Source organism: Leptidea sinapis, chromosome 42 (genome assembly GCF_905404315.1).
Source record: "Leptidea sinapis chromosome 42, ilLepSina1.1, whole genome shotgun sequence".
Lineage (NCBI taxonomy): Eukaryota > Metazoa > Arthropoda > Insecta > Lepidoptera > Pieridae > Leptidea > Leptidea sinapis.
The window spans coordinates 3,572,550-3,589,848 of NC_066306.1; the positions used below are offsets into that span (position 1 = coordinate 3,572,550).

At 38.2% G+C, this 17,299-nt stretch overlaps 1 long non-coding RNA gene across 2 annotated transcripts; it reads right to left on the reverse strand.

Annotated features, from left to right (window-relative positions):
• Positions 1 to 70: 70 nt before the first annotated feature.
• Positions 71 to 11,185, reverse strand: LOC126976855 (uncharacterized). 2 transcript variants are annotated; one of them, XR_007731992.1, is made up of 3 exons: positions 11,036 to 11,185; positions 4,254 to 4,465; positions 71 to 333 (listed from the first exon to the last, which is right to left on the reverse strand). It is a non-coding gene; the product is annotated as an uncharacterized LOC126976855 (long non-coding RNA). The 2 variants fall into 2 exon arrangements; XR_007731991.1 differs by having other exon boundaries at positions 4,254 to 4,468; positions 11,036 to 11,179.
• Between the last annotated feature and the right edge of the window lie 6,114 nt (positions 11,186 to 17,299).

Below are 17,299 nucleotides of genomic sequence, written 5' to 3' on the forward strand. Positions count from 1 at the left end.
TAAAAAACAAAGATCTCGTAATTTATTTTCACTTATTTTGTTTTATTTTCGCCCCTGGGGTAAAAAATAGTTCAACTTCTTAAATATTTTATTAGAGCATAATTTCATGGAGGAATATTTATTAGTCGGGGAACTTAGACCTCATCTAACAATCCTTGCATTACACAAAGGTAATCGATGGACGTGGCTAGAGAATGAGCCAGAAGAATTCCTCGGGTGAGAACTTCGCGCACCTTCCATACGTCACGGGCAGTGTACGGCCGCACTGAGCAAGACAGGCCTCGCCTAATGATCTTTACTGGCTGAAAATTCCATGGTTGATCCAGCCACCAACTGAAAAAAACAAGATGTTCATAGGCACATAAATGAATTTGCTAGAAAATGTCATAACCATAATGTTAACACCAGGAACAGACATAAGCTTATAATACTCGGCTTAGTCGAGTTAGTAAGTCTTTTGTGAGGTATGCAATGTATATGGTTTTACAACAAGATCTCAGAACATGTTCAAAACAACAGTATTACGTTATTCAAAAGAATTGTTAAAAAACGTTTGTGTGGTTAAGGTTAATGACTTTCTTAATGATACCACAGATTGGGAATGCAGCGACCGCTGAGCGAACTGAGTTTGTTGCGCCCATTCTTCTCAGGCCTGAGGCATTCATTTTGGAATGGGTGGTAGTTTTTTTGACTTTCAATAAGTGATATCCTATTTTGAATAAAAATATTTGAATTTGAATTTGTTCAATGCAACAATTTACAGACTTTTTAATTTTCCGTTGGTCAGGCCATCTGTCAGCTATAATGTCTTACCTGGAATTTAGACCGTGTGTACTTAGATAATTTATACGACCAGATAGAGCCTCTTGCTGTTAGGCAACGCATGATAACAGGCCAAGTTTATTACTTTAGTGTGCATGTCATGCTACATCACACTTGCGTGCGTGGCTGAAAATAGAGGTTGGCAGTTCACCGCAAATTTTTTCAACGTGTTCATAGCTATCACAGTCTATCTAGATGTACAAATTTTGTAAGTGTTATCTATTGCCTTATAACAACAATATAACAATAACAAATATACTTAAATAAAAAAAAAAAAAGCATGCTGGGAGAGTTTCTTGCGCCGCTTCTTCTCTCTCAGAGCGCCATTTGTTTCCGAAGCGGTAGTAGTATCTAATAGTATAAGAAATGACACCAAAAAGAATTCTAAAGGAATCAATTTTGAGAAAATAAATGCCTTTTATGCTTTTGTTAACCCAATATCCACGAATTCAAATATTTTTATTCAAAATAGGATTTTAAATCACTTGAATATCAAAAACTACTACTAATCATTCGAAAATCTTTGTCTCAGACCTGAAAGAAACGGGCACAAGACACTCAGCGGCCATCTTATCTTTTTTTTATATAAAATTTGAGGAAGGTCGCTTCATTCCGAATCTGTGGTATTATTAAGAAATATATATATGTTATGAATGAATGAATGAATGAATGAATAAGCCTTTATTGCAAACAATGTAAGATTCATACAATATATATAGTCTAATCTAATCTAAATAATATTGTAAACTAAGTAATATTCTAAGCTAAGTAATAATAATCTAAGTAATATTCTTATCTAAGTAATAATCTAATATAAGTGATATTCTTAATCTTCTACATCGTTTGCTTGTCTTCCGACATAGGCCTCCTCCAGAAATTTCCATTGTGATCTGTCCAGAGCAGATCGTCTCCACGTTGGTCCAGCCACTTTTTTAAAATCATCTTCCCATCTAATGGGTTGTCTTCCTTGATTTCTTTTCCCTTGTCTTGGATACCAGTCTATAATATTTTTTGTCCATTTATCAATATTGCTTCTCAAGGTGTGTCCTGCCCATCGCCATTTTAATCTTTTTATAGTGTTGTCTATCCTTTCTAATTTCGTTTTCTTCTTGATTTGTGTTAGTCGTACCTTGTCTTTCCTTTTGATCTTTAACATGCTTCTTTCAATGCTTTGTTGACACACTTTCAATTTTTGTATATTTTTCTTTGTTAAGGACCATGTTTGGCACCCATATGTCATGCAAGGTGTAATGCACATATTGAAAACTTTGCTCTTAAGTTTTTGCGAGATCTCATTAGTTTTCATTATATTTTTTAAAGACCAGTATCTTCTCCAAGAACTTGCCACTCTTTGCTCTATTTCCTTGTCCATGAGGTTTGTGGGGGATATGATTTGGCCCAAATACGTATATTCTTCAACATATTCGATAGTATTTTGGTCCACTGTTATAAGTTCATGTGATCTGTTAGTCATTATCTTGGTTTTTTCAGTGTTAATATCCAAACCCACTATTTTGCTTTCTTGGGTCAAATCCTGTAGCATTTTTTGGAGCGTTCTAGGATCTTGGGCAATAATAATTAAGTCGTCCGCAAATCTTAAATGATGTAGGCGTTGACCATCTATGTTTATTCCCTGATCCTCCCATTCTAATTTTCGAAAGATTTGTTCCAAAACAGCCGAAAATAGTTTGGGTGATAGCGGATCTCCTTGATGTTATACTACCACATAAAGGTCTTCCTTTGAATTTCGTAACACATTTGTTTTGAAGAATTTACGATATACTGGAACACATCGATATAGATCTATAGATAATGGATCTTTCGGATCATTGTGGTGACTAAAAATAAAATCTATTACTATACAAATGTTTTGAGTTTTCAAAGACTCAAAGTCTCGTGCCAGATTTTGGCGAGACAACACGTCCTGAGCATGCCTCGTGTAGAGGCGAAACACGTGTCGAAGACAAATATTGGCGGAATTAACACTAAAGAAAACTCAAATCATTTGTATAATTGATTTCCGCAAAGTAACGCCTACATCAATAAATTATCTATTACTATTGAAATGTGGCCGCGAAAATTAACGCCATCGACAAAATAAAGTCAACATCTTGTACTCTTTGTACAACATCAACACTTTGTACCTTTTTGTAGAGATAAATGAAAACCAAGACAACAGGTATCGCATCGGTCACCTACTATGCAATGCTTTAGGTCATTCTATGATACGATATAATCACATCGTATTCTCACTGTTGGGGGCTGGTGATGCCTAGCCAATTTGTCTAACTGCTTCTTCGAAGACTTAGGTACTCAAGGAAACAAAAATCTTTCACAAAACAGGCATTTAGATATGACTAATGGCTGACCGCAATTTAAGCCAGGCAGAATCTGGGTGACTGATATATACTGTGAATTCTCGTAAAATTCTAGATCAGAGTATCGTGGCCAAAAACCTTTGTATGGTAAATTACATTCAAATGGTTAGTTCTTTGAGATTCACAAAATATATAAAAGAATTGCTCGTATAAATAGTTTTTACTCGTTCGTATTAGGACCTAGGTCTCTCTCAGCTCTGTGTGAATACTAAAAAAATGTGATTTCACATAAAAATGAGACCCAGTTTAATTGGCCATTCGCCCCAAAAACTCCTTCTTAGTAAATTTTATCCAAATCATTAAAGTTGATTCCAAGATATGCAAAATACACTTAAAAATGAACAAGAATTACTTATTTTAATATACAATATCCGGACGACCGAGCCTTGCTCGGATTTTTAGGAATGTACAAAACTTGAACAAAAAATAAAACTAATTGGACATCTGGATTCGAACCGGGGTCTTCTGCTTTCCGGATCACCCAATGAGCTATTATAGTCTTGTATCTAGTAGCGAAATTTACCTTTGTATTGTAATGTTATTGTAGCTGTTTCTCATTAAAACACGGATAGAACTACATTTTTTTTAATTGAAACCTAGCTAGATCGATTTCTCGCCCCCGAAATTACCTCTATACAAAATTTTATTAAAGTCGTTGGAGCCGTTCCGAGATACAGGGGTATATATACAGGGTGTCCCAAAACTCAACGATAACCTAGTACCGGGCGAGAGGCCAAGGTATACCAGTTATGAAAAAAATAAGAAAAAAAATCTATGTCTCTTAGTCAAGCGATGATAGATATTTTTCGAAAATGTTAAAAATTTGACACCCTTTGTCGCATTTTTAGGTACTGTGATCCCAATTTTCACAATTTTACAGTGATTTTTTTAATAATGTTATCTCAATTAACAGTGCTATTAATGGTAACCAATATAATGGTAATATATATATACATATATATATACAAGAATTGCTCATTTAAAGATATTAGATACATCTATAAGTTTAGAATAAAGTAAAACTGTAATTTTTTAAAGTAATGGATAACGCACCTCAAGAGTAAACCTTCAAAAGTAAAGTAAGTGATGGCCAAAATAAAGAAGGGATATATAAGCGGCAGTACTACAATGAGACATAAAATTAGTGTGCCGATTAGTTTGAGAAATGTTGGGAAAGGTGCCCCATATCTCCACAGGGACTTTACATCACTCAAAAACTCCCAAAGTAGGACTCGAACTCTGGTTATCCCTGTCGCTGAACGAAGCTACTGAAACAATAAAAAAAAATATGTGTGTATACCAGAGTATACAGGCGAGAAATGAAACTACTTTATGACATAATTTTTCTACTATTTAAAACTTCACAGAAATTGGATAGATAAGGCTTAAGGAAAAAAAAATAAGGACTCCGCGCCGTGATATTAGCAAGTGAAGCACCCTTATGCTAGTGTGTGTGCGGTACCAGCTACACAATTTTTTCTCCCTCAAATAATCATATATCCACAAATACTTTTACATTATTGTTTTTACGCTTTTTCACAACGCACGACGGCAATTTTAAAATATTTTATTGCGACGCAAACTGATCTGTCACAGACGATAGCAAATCTCATAATGGCGGCCGATCGGCTTGTATTAGTGTAAGTGTACGCGGGGGGCTATGTATTTACACGTTTACCGGCTTGTTTTGGTGCCTCACTGTTATGTAAGGTGACACGGAGTCCTAATTTTTTTACTCGTCCGTGATTAAATTAAAGCCTTTTTTATTATTATGGACATGCATACAAATAACTTCTCTCAAAAATTCCTCTCATACGTCGATAAAGAAGTTTCACTCCAACAATAATTATAGAAAATACCTTATAGAAAACATTATTATTAAAATTTATTCAAACAAAACAAATCTTATAACTATATTGACAATACTATGACTACATAAAATTAAAACTATCATTACGTGGAAGCGTACCGAGAATACTGGCAGCATTTCCGCGTTGAATAGTTAGGCTGATCCGTTGACCGAAATAGCTGCCAGCGCTTGGGTTCTCAGTAGCCTTATTGAGGCGCAAAGATAGTAATTTGAACATTCTCCGCGCCTCTGGGCCCCACGGGCCAAGTGTCTCGACACCAAACGGCACAAAGATGTATGACTCACTGAGACCAACATATTTGCGACGCTTGCTGTCTTCGGCAGTTGAAGCAGCAGCCTCAGCACCAACTGATGTAACTTGGACATGAGAAGGAGACAGAGTGTTGACGCAAGTCGAATAATTGAATACCATAGACTTACAATATACTATTGTATAGACAAACAACACGTGCGAACGAGAAGAACATCTCTAACAGGGTTGGAGCAATATAGAATAGGAAAGGGATTGTATTGTTACCATAAAAGATTTAGATTGAGTCAGCCATGCTTCGTATTAGATCCGCAGTGCAGCCTAGCGAAACTCTAACGGCCTTACAAATAAAATTGGCATAAAGTTGTAACAAGAAAATGCAAAATGTTTACAAATAGACATTTTGCTTACGATTGGTTTATTCTGACGTATAACGTTTCCCGCGTTTATTTGCAAGGCAGCTTGTAATTCGGAAAACTTCAGAATTATCATTGTATTGACAGTGTTTTCAACGATATTTTAAACATTTTGCATATCCTTTGTTTATGCTTAGTAATAACTTTATACCAAGTATATTTGTAACGCCGTAAGAAATTATATAAATTAATAAAAAAAATATTTTTTTTAAATATGAAAAATGAAATATTTTTATCAAATTAATGTATTGTCATCGGTCCTCTATAAATCTACGAAGTTTGCATGAAATCTGGCCGTTTAAAGTGGGTCAAAATCGCGCCTAAAGGAATCGGTTACAAACAAACATACATACAGATAAAGCTAATAAAAAGCGTTTAAAAAGCGTTTCACTTGATTGTATGAAACGTTTTTTTTTTTTATGGAATAGGAGGACAAACGAGCGTACGGGTCACCTGGTGTTAAGTGATCTGCAACACCAGAGGAATCACAAGAGCGTTGCCGGCCTTTAAGGAAGGTGTACGCGCTTTTTTTGAAGGTACCCATGTCGTATTGTCCCGGAAACACCGCACAAGGAAGCTCATTCCACAGCTTCGTGGTACGAGGAAGAAAGCTCCTTGAAAACCGCACTGTGGAGGACCGCCACACATCCAGATGGTGGGGATGATATCGTAACTTGTGGCGTGTCGTGCGAAGGTGAAATTCGGCGACAGGAATCAGGTTGAACAGCTCTTCGGAACACTCCCCGTGATAAATGCGGTAGAAGACACACAATGAAGCGACGTCTCTACGCAACGCCAAGTGATCCAGCCGTTCACAGAGTACTGGGTCCCCGACAATTCGAGCTGCTCTGCGTTGCACGCGGTCAAATGGATCGAGCTGATACTGGGGTGCGCCAGACCAGAGATGACAGCAATACTCCATGTGAGGCCGGGCCTGCGCTTTGTAGAGCGCTAGAATGTGGGCCGGCTTGAAGTATTGCCGTGCTCTATTTATGACGCCCAGTTTCTTTGAAGCCAGTTTGGCTTTGCCCTCCAGATGGCCACGGAATTGGCAATTGCTCGAGATTTCGAGACCCAGTATTCCGATACTAGGCGAGGCTTTACGGGAAGTGTTCTCGAAGAGCGGTGATACGGCAAATGGGGTTTTTTTAGTGGTAAACGCGCAAACTTGAGTCTTCTGTGGGTTAAATTGGACAAGGTTCAACTCACCCCATTCCGCGACCTTTTCGAGAGAGGACTCGATAGAAGACACAAGTTTCTCCCGGCACTGGTCGACGTTTTCCCGAGAGAGACCTGCATGGCCCGTGTATACGGCATCACCAGTGCTGTCGTCTGCATAGCAATGCATGTTGGCGGTGTCCAACATATCATTGATATGCAGAAGAAACAGCGTGGGAGATAGCACACAGCCTTGGGGCACTCCAGCGTTCACGGGCTTGGGATTCGAGCAATAACCGTCGATCGCCCAGTGAGGAAGCTGGAGGTCCACTAGCATAAGCTCTCGGGAAGCCCAAATGATGGAAGTTTTGCGAGGAGCGCCTTGTGCCATACACGATCAAAGGCCTTCGCTATATCCAGACCAACTGCCAGGCCTTCCCCCTTGCTTTCAATAGCCGCCGCCCATCTATGTGTTAGGTATACCAGAAGATCGCCAGCCGACCGACCATGGCGAAAGCCGTACTGCCGGTCGTTGATCAACTGGTGACCCTCAAGGTATACCAAGAGCTGGCGGTTAATTATGCTCTCCATGATTTTGGAGAGTAGGGAGGTAATAGCAATAGGCCTGTAGTTTGCCGGATCCGAACTGTCTCCTTTTTTTGGGATCGGATGGACAAGGGCTGACTTCCATGAATCAGGGACTACGCCTTTTGAATAAGAGTGCCGGAATAAACGCGTTAGCACCGGCGTCAACTCAGGGGCACACATTCTAAGCACGATTGGAGAAATGCCATCCGGCCCGCTCGACTTCCTGACGTCCAACGAAAACAGAGCTCGCCTAACAGTTTTCTGTCGGAACTGTACTTCAGGCATGGAGCTCTGACACCGCGGGATGGTCGGCGGTGTATTTCCGCTGTCGTCAAGAGTCGAGTTGGAGGCAAAAAGAGTGCACAGGAGATCGGCTTTGCTCGGTCGGGTAACTGGAAAGCTGCTCGCCAATTTTGACGAGTGCTTCGATTTCGCACGGGCGATTTGCCGCTTAAAAAATCTGGAGGCACGGTTATATTTCCTCTTCAGAACTTTGCAGTTCGGATCCTTTGAGCCCAGCGCCGCAACCCAAGTTCGATACGCCTGTTTTTTGCAGTCAGATGCTGCTTTAACTGACGCATCGAACCAGGGCTGTGATCTGCCACCGATCGGTACTACAGAGCTTGGTATAAAAATATCCATGCCCTGCAGTATCACATCGGCTACTGCAACGGCGCAGGCACTAGGATCATCCGAAGGGAAACAAACCCTGCCCCAAGGGTAGGATGCAAAAAAGGAACGCATCCTATCCCAATCTGCTGACTTGTAGTGCCAAACGCGGCGGGTCGCTGGTGGTCTGCGACGTTGGCGTCGGATAGGCACTACACTCCTGACCAGGCAATGGTCGGACGTTCCGAGTAGGGCGTCGACAGAGACCTGGTAACCATCGGGATGTGTAGTCAGCAGAAGATCTAATAAGGACGGCATGTGGCTATCCACATCCGGGAGCCGCGTCGGCGACTCAACCAATTGGGATAGACCATACGCCAATGCAAAATTATGCACAGATCGCCCTGCGTAGTCTGTGGTACGTGATCCAAGCCATTCGGCATTGTGCCCGTTGAAATCACCCAAGACTACGATTACAGCGAAGGGGATCTGAGCAAGCACGTCATAAAATGCCGCTTGAACGCAGCCCATGAGGTGATCCGTTTCTGCGTTACCACTATGGGACCTGTAGACACACGCATAGATGCGGACGCGGTCATCTAAATCTACGCGGAGCCAGAGAGTAGACAGGCCCCTACCTTCGAAATTGCCGAGACGGCGACAGCAGATATCCTCCCTAACGTACACATATACCCCGGCATGAGGCATGAAATTATGCTCAATTTTGTACCCGGGGTACGTTAAATATGACGTATCGCTAGGTCGAGATATCTGCGTCTCCGTAAGGAAACACAAGGCCGGCTGCGCCGTCTCAAGGTGGTGGTGGACGGCGTTTAAGTTGGAGTGAATTCCCCGGATGTTACAATAGTCCACATTAAGCGTGGAGCGGGGTGCCGTGGTGTTGCTGGGGGGGGGCGGGGGAAAGGACGAGGGGGAATGGCCTCCGGTACTTCACGCCGGTATTCTGTGCGAGTGTGGTAAGTAACCCGGACGAGTCTGGCCCGATTGTGCTGACGTCATAAGACAGCAGCGTGACTCTCCCACTTTCAAAAAGCCCGTAGTCGCCTCTTACGACATCCTTGGACCGCAAAACGTGCAGTCATTGATAGTTTGACAGATGACGGCTATAACGGAGATAGCCGAAATCCACTACGTTTAACGGCCGTTTTCAATAACCTATCTATCCTTAGTTTAACTTACTAGAAGTAGACAAATCTATCGTTTTACGCTTACTTACATATCAATAACGTGACGACAGAAAGCATTGGACTATAATTAATAATATAACTATATTGGACATAACTATGGATAGATAAGATCTTGTCATTAAACGGGGATAGCAATATATCCGTAACTAGAGATACGTTATTGAAAACGGCCGTATAGCAACGGTTCGCTTTCGAACTTAGCTGGATTATACTTCGTGGCCAATCGCGATACTGTAATTACTAATATTTCAAACTTATGTCAAATCACGGCGCATTTCATACTAAACTATATTTCAATTTTTACTCAGGCAGTTGCGCCTCTTATTACGTAGTATTTAGTCCTTTTTGCCGTAGTGTTTTGAATATTAAACCACGAGCTAACGCACATATTGACAAATATACTCGGTTACGCCTTATCATGCTGTCAAGTTGTCTTTAAACTAGTATATTCTATGTCTATTAATTGAACAGTACAATGTACACTTTGCTATCAATATAACTGTAGGCGTTAATAGGTTTTTTTTTTAATGAAAATAAGGGACGAGACGAGCCCGACGTATGGTATGTTATGGTATAGGGGCTCCTGTTACCGCAATTAAACCATGGGTCCATTTTGCGTGCAGTAATGGCCAGTTACTCCAACCAGCCCAGCTCCTTCCAGAAGTTCAGAACATTGATGGGGTGTTCGCAGACTTCTTGGAGCGACCTCGTATTGGTTAAGGTTTTTGCCCGTTGGTTGGCCACCCCCGCACATTCCAGGATTACGTGAGCGACCGTTTCGTCTTCGCTCAGACAACCTCTGCACTTAGGACTGTCCGTTACGCCGATTGTGAAACGGTGTTTGTTTAGTGATATGTGACCCGTAAGGGTGCCCAACATTATACGGATGTCATGTCTATTGAGGCTGATAAGGCTACGTGTCAGTTTGGGCGATAGTGCAGGTATCGCCACCTTCGACTGTCTACAGCTTGAGACATTCATCCATCGGGTGTTGTGTAGGTCGTTGGTGAGAGAGCGACGAGCCGTACGTTCAGCTGATGGTAATTGATATGCCCTGCCCATTACAATGCAGTGCCGCTCAGGGTTCTTGAAAGCCCCAAAAATTCTGAGCGGCACTACAACAGTGCTCGTCACTTTGAGACATAAGTTGTTACGTCTCATTTGCCCAGTAATTTTACTAGCTACGGTGCCCTACCGAAACACAGTAATGATTACACATTACTGCCTCACGGCAGAAATAGGCGCCGTTGTGGTACCCATAATCTAGCCGGCATCCTGTGCAAAGGAGCCTCCCACTGGTAGGTTGGATATCACACACCAAAAAACTTGAAATTCTGTGTGCCTATAAATGATTCATCATACTTAGATAATTTATACATCTAGATAGTCTCTTGCTGTTAGACAACCGATAAAAACAGGCCAGGAATATTAGTTTAGTATGCGTGACAAGTTACGTCTTACGTTCTACTCCCTCTTTTAATACTATAATATCATTGTTCTACTCGCGATTTGTATGACGCTTTGTGTTAGTGTGCGTGAATTGCTCACAATAGAGGTAAGTTCTTTAATCTATTGTTTGGACGTTTCCATAGCTGTCATAATGTATCTAAACATATAAATAATCTAAGGATTTATATTTATTTTACTTAAGTTTACCTAAATCTTTTCGAAAAGTGAAACGCATACCAACTATCTGTTCTACATATTGCAATATATAAATATTGTTATGTACCTACTTGTACCATAAATGCTTTATTGGTTCGACGATATGGCTTCATTTATTGTTTGGTTCACTGAAAAAACAATCCAAGCTGTAAACTTTAAATTTATCGATGAATTTGTATTATTTTGTTGATTTTAGTTTGATTGTTGAAGGATTGTCAAGAATGACAACACTTTTGAAGGTAATGAAACAAAAGTAAGCACAGATAAAAAATATAGTGAACAAAACTTTTAATTGAACTGAAAATATTGAATCTATCTTCTATTAAAAATTTTAGTAGCAGAGCAGATGTGATAATAGTTATTTATGCAACTGTTGTGTAATAAGCGTTATTAAAACACGAATGTGGATTTATAATAGTATCACATGAGTGTTTTATTACCTAATTATCAACAGTTGCATACAAGACTTTATCTACACCCAGAATATGAATCCTCTAAAAGATTCTGGAACAGTAAGCTTACTTACCTAATATAATTCATTACTGATTATAAACAAATGAACTAAGTATTAATGAAACAATTATTTATTTTAGTAGTAATTTACATTTTGTATAGTGCAATAATTAAAATTCACTCGAATATAATGTTCTTTTGCAGCGTTTAAAATGAATCGCTCACTTTTTGTAAACAAAACAATAAAAATATAGAAGAAAAATGGCGGGGATTCGAATAACCTACTATTTTTTACGGCGTGCGACGTTCTGGGAGTGTGGAGAGCGCGTAAACGAAAATGTTCTTTTTTTGAAATGCATACAGATATCACGCATCGAGCAATAAGAATGTGGCTGTATGTTGAAACTCTTTGCGCATGAAGGGATAAAAAAAACATAGGAGTGTTGTTATGAAATTCAGTACAACATTACAACACTCTTTTGGATGATGTAATGGTTATTAGAACATTGGGTGTTTTAATGTTGGCAATAAGCTAACTGTTTCAGAATCTTTAATAGAGGATTTAAAGCATGGGTGTAGATAAAAAATATTACAGTACACATTTTACATAGTATAACTGATCATAAAACTTGTTTATTAAATTTTTATATAATATTATGAAATGATGAGAATATTTTTGATCACGTTTTAAGGCGAGGATTTCCTAACACTTAGGCATAAAACACTCGAACGTATTTATCTATAGCGTTCGACGCGGGCAAGACACTAGCCGAGCGATGCGGGTCAACGACCCCACCCCGGAAGGACCGCGTAATCTTCTATCTTCTATATATATAAAAATGAATTGCTGTTCTTTAGTCTCGCTAAAACTCGAGAACGGCTGGACCGATTTGGCCAATTTAGGTCTTGAATTATTTGTGGAAGTCCAGAGAAGGTTTAAAAGGTGAATAAATAGGAAAATGTTGCCAAATTAAATAAAAACAACAAATTTGTCTTTTGTGTTTTTTTTTTTCCTTTGATGTGTCCATACATAATTTCTATGAGAGAATTTATTGACGCACGGTTTGACAGTTCTGCTGTGAAACAATGTCATTACGACAGCAGGGTGCATATTTTACGAAATAATTTTTGATGTTATGATATATTATTGACAAATTCATATAAAAACATAATTTTATTAATTATATACAGAACAACGTCTGTCGGATCAGCTAGTATTTTCTAAAAACGGTTGCGCAAGAGCGGTGTGACATTTTTATGCATTTTGAAGTGAAACGTCTTTAGGCGCATGAGGGCATTTTTTTTTACAAATGAAACGGAAAAGAACGTCACGGAAATTTGAGACGTTTTTGTTCAAGGGAGAGAGCGATTGTCACCGATTGAAGAAGAGTATTTTTTACTTTCGGGATTCCCTACTAGCCTTGTATCGTGCAGGTTTAGCGCGCGGCCGCTGGTAAGTCAACATCTTCCCTACTAGCCTTGTATCGTGCAGGTTTTTGTTTTAATTCCAAGATGGCCGCCGCGCAAAACTATGATTATATCCGAGATTCTGGAGGGTGCAGGAGGGTGCTTATTGATAAAACCCACAGGTAAATTTATAAATACTAATAAACTATCGAATAAAATAATAATAATATTTAATGAGGTTAAAAATAATTAGTTGGATTAATTTTAGTAATGAAAGCCTTTTGTTTTCAGTTTATCGGCACGTGTTGTTGAAAATGGAAAAAGTTTATTTGCGTTCATTAATGTTGCAACACTAATGCGTGTTCGATCGGCTCCTTCGAGTGAAAACATCGCAGCCGTGAGCCACATAGTTGCAGAAGAATCGAATTTGTTAATTACACGGACGAATAAAAAAAGAAGAACTCCGTGCCGTGATATTAGCAAGTGAAGCACCGTTATGCTAGTGTGTGTGCGGTTACGGGGGATACTAGTTACACAATTTTTCTCCCTTAAATAATAATATATGGCCACAAACACTTATATAGTATCATTTTTACACTTTTTCACAACGCACGACGGCATTTTTAAATTAATATTTTATTGAGGGTATGTTCCGATATGCACTGCGAGCACTGCACAGTGCTATCACTGTAGAAAAATTCGTTCCGTTATGGACTGCCAGTATACAGCCGCAGTACCCTAGGGAAATATATAACGTCATAAATCGCCGCCATATTCTACTGTGAGCACTGGCGTTTTCGAGGTAAGGTACGCGCAGTACTTTGATCACGTGATCAGTCAAAACCACTCGAGTGCCTAACGATTTATAAACAATACTGACAGTTTAATCCCAAATATTTTTAATTTGATAGTACTCCAACAACGGTTTTTTTTTAATGAACTAGAAAACTTTAATACACTCATTTGAATGCTGCGTCAAAAAATGCGGCTGACAGTATACGGGATTGCGTTCCGTTTTCAATAGTAACCAGTATAACTGGCTATAAAGGAACGGCTTCACATTATACTAAATTGACGTCACACTGTACAGTGGTCGCAGTGCATATCGGAACATACCCTGAGACGCAAACTGATCTGTCACAGAGGATGACAATTCTCATTAAATGGCCGCATATCGACCTGTAGTAATGTAAGTGTGTGGGGCTATGTATTTACATGTTAATCGGCTTGTTTTGGTGCTACACTGTTATGTAAAGTGACACGGAGTCCTTTTATTTTTTTACTAGTCCGTGGTCAATTACTCCATGTTATCAACAATTAAGTTTATCCACAACAACCAAGTTAACCAGAACAAAACGTTGGTTTATCTGAATAGCTCATTTCTTCAGACGAAGGATGAATTTTCATTTGTCTGGCTAAATCAACAAGCAATATTGCCGCATTGGGCCTTTCTGAAAAACGATGAAATATTGTTGAGACTGTGATTGTTGAGAAGATTGCTGAACGTGTCACTGTATGGTGTTCAATTTTTTTTATGAAAAGAAGAGCCGAGAAGAACAGGACGTTCAGCTGATGGTAATTGATACGCCCTGCCCATTACAATGTAGCGCCGCTCAAGATTATTGAAAAACCAAAAAAATCTGAGCGGCACTACAACTGCGCTCGTCACCTCTACACATAAGATGTCAAGTCTCATTTGCCCAGTAATTTCACTAGCTACGGCGCCCTTCAGACCGAAACACAGTGTAGTGTGGAGGCGTGATTGGACAGATTTTTTTTTCGAATACTCTGCTGGCAATGCGGTAACGGTTAAACGCCATCGAGAGATTTTAATAACTCAATTTTGTATTGATGATATGGATATTATCACTTTCAATTAAGTATAATTTTATTAAAAACTAGCAGACTCGACAAACGTTGTCTCGCCATTTAAATAAATAAAAAAAAAATGCAATAAAAAATTTTTGGGGTATTAAAAATCGACTACGACCGATTGTCAGACCTACTAAATACATAAACAAAATGAAATGTGAATCAAGCCGTTTCGGAGGAGATACAAACACTGTGGCACGGGAGTTTTATAAATATACTAGCTGACCCAGCAAAAGTTGTATTGCCGATATTAAAATCGTGATACAAAAGTAACTGTTGATCGTAGATGGGTGATAATTTGAAGTTGTATGTATTTTTTAATGCAAATTTAAAAAAAAAGTCAAAAAAATAAAAAATAAAAATTCGTGTGGACCATCCTTAACATTTAGGGGGATGAAAAATAGATGTTGTCCGATTCTCAGACCTACCCAATATGCACTCAAAATTTCATGAGAATCGGTCAAGCCGTTTCGAAGGAATGTTGAAATCAAAATTTTGCGCGTAATATAACATTTCTCTCATACGTCGATAAAAAAGATTTACTTCAAAAATGCATAAAAAATATTATCACAGTAATTCCGTACTCTAGCACAACTGTAAGTTTTAAAAAATATTACGCGGTCCTTCTGGACCGGCGGTCGTTGACCCGCATCGCTCGGTTCGTTCTCAGCCATGCCCGACGCCCGTGTCCATGCGTACCTAACGAATCTAACGTTCGCGCAATTTTTACCTAAAGTGTTGGGAAAACCTCGCCTTAACTACATACACCGCGACATGAGAATTTTATATATTAGGGATAGATTAGTTGAAAATATTGTGAATCTCAAATTCGATTGCCAAAGAAATTATTATCTACGAAAATTAATAATTTATTTGTTTCGAACAAGCACTTCAATTATACGAGTACATTCATCGAACCATATTAAGTAGGTACTTGGTATTTATATATTTACTCTGCCACTTATCTACATATATTGTTCTTGACTGGGTCTAATAACCTTCTCGTCCCAGCTGACCTTAAGTATGATTATAAACATTTTTCGTGAAGTTAGATATTATATTGAATTTTTATTATAACTATTGAATATATGTAGTTACATCAATATTTTTGTATTCGCTGTAATAAAGTTGAATGATCTTTATTTGTAATAATTAATTCTTATATTTTTTATATTAAATCGTTCAATAATGATAATTCCACTTCGCCTTCATTCAGTGCAATATTAATAGATCCATTTTGGAAAATCATTGCCAAAATAAGGGATTGTGTGGTTTTTATGAAACCACGGTAAAAGTGAAACTTTTTTCACGTTATAGACATTTAACTAAATTTTTTTGGAATAATATTCCATTAAGGGTATAAAAATCGCTTTATAAATCTTAATTTTATACTTGGAAAATTGGAATGATAATGGGAAATAATAAAAGTAGACTAAGTCTGCCTGGTTAAAATGAGTAGGTAATAGTCTATACACTACAAGGTCAACTATAGGCGCCGCCCGACCGTCGCGCGACATGCAACACACAGACGAAAAAGTTTGAGACGAGTTTCACTTTAATAAACTTTTAAGGTTGGTACTTTTTCCATCTATTAACCTTAACCTGGTTCTTAAATACCTCTGTTTTGATATTATGCTTTTCCTTTTCACAGATGTAACTGAGTTACAAAACATCTTAATATTCTGCCGGATGTTGTCAGATAACTTGATATGTATTTTAATTTTTTCTTTGTCTATTAGGCACGTCTATAGTTTGTAATCTATTTTATTTTTAACTTTTCTTTTCAATAACTCTAAATTTCTCTTCACATTCAATCCATTCTTTATATTACTGTTTCGTGTTTTTTACTTGTTGTAATACCAAAACAGTTTCTCTTGCAACCATCCCAAATTTTCCAATATTAGTCTTACGTATAAATTAACAAGTAAATTTTCCTATTATATCATCGTCTTGCACTTGAGCTCTTTCCGGACCATTATATAATTGTTTTCGGTGGTGTCTACACCCTTTGAACAGAACGCCGATATGGCTTACTCCCAAAAGAGCCCTAAACAAAATAAAACTTATTATTATAAACAGCTTACTTACTGTTATTATTAAGGTTGTCTAGCCACGCGTGTCTGTCCGCATGGGTTGTTTTGTTCTAGACGAAGCTATCCCGCTCAAAGTCACGCGTGGCGAGTGTAGGTACCTACTTACTATAACATTTGGCTTGACACCGACTTCAAAGCTATCAATATGTAGCACATACAAATAATTGTATTTGATTTATTAATATTAAAGGAAAAGATGTATAAAATAAATTTTTTAGTTATTTGATACTTTTCAGTTTTTGAAGTCGGTTTTTTTAAACGTATTTTTTTTGTTTAATTACTATTAATTACTTTTAAGTGTAAGTTAATAATTATAATATATAATCAAACTGAATGAAAACTCCTTAAAAAGCCGTACACAAAAAACAAATTTTATCATCGAAGTAACTAAAATTTAATTTGTTGGTTTTTTACTATTCAATGATCTGTATAATAATTATTACAATAACTGAAAGTGGATTTATTAAAAAGGCAATCAAAAAATTTTAAAAAAAGACGCGTTTAATGTGC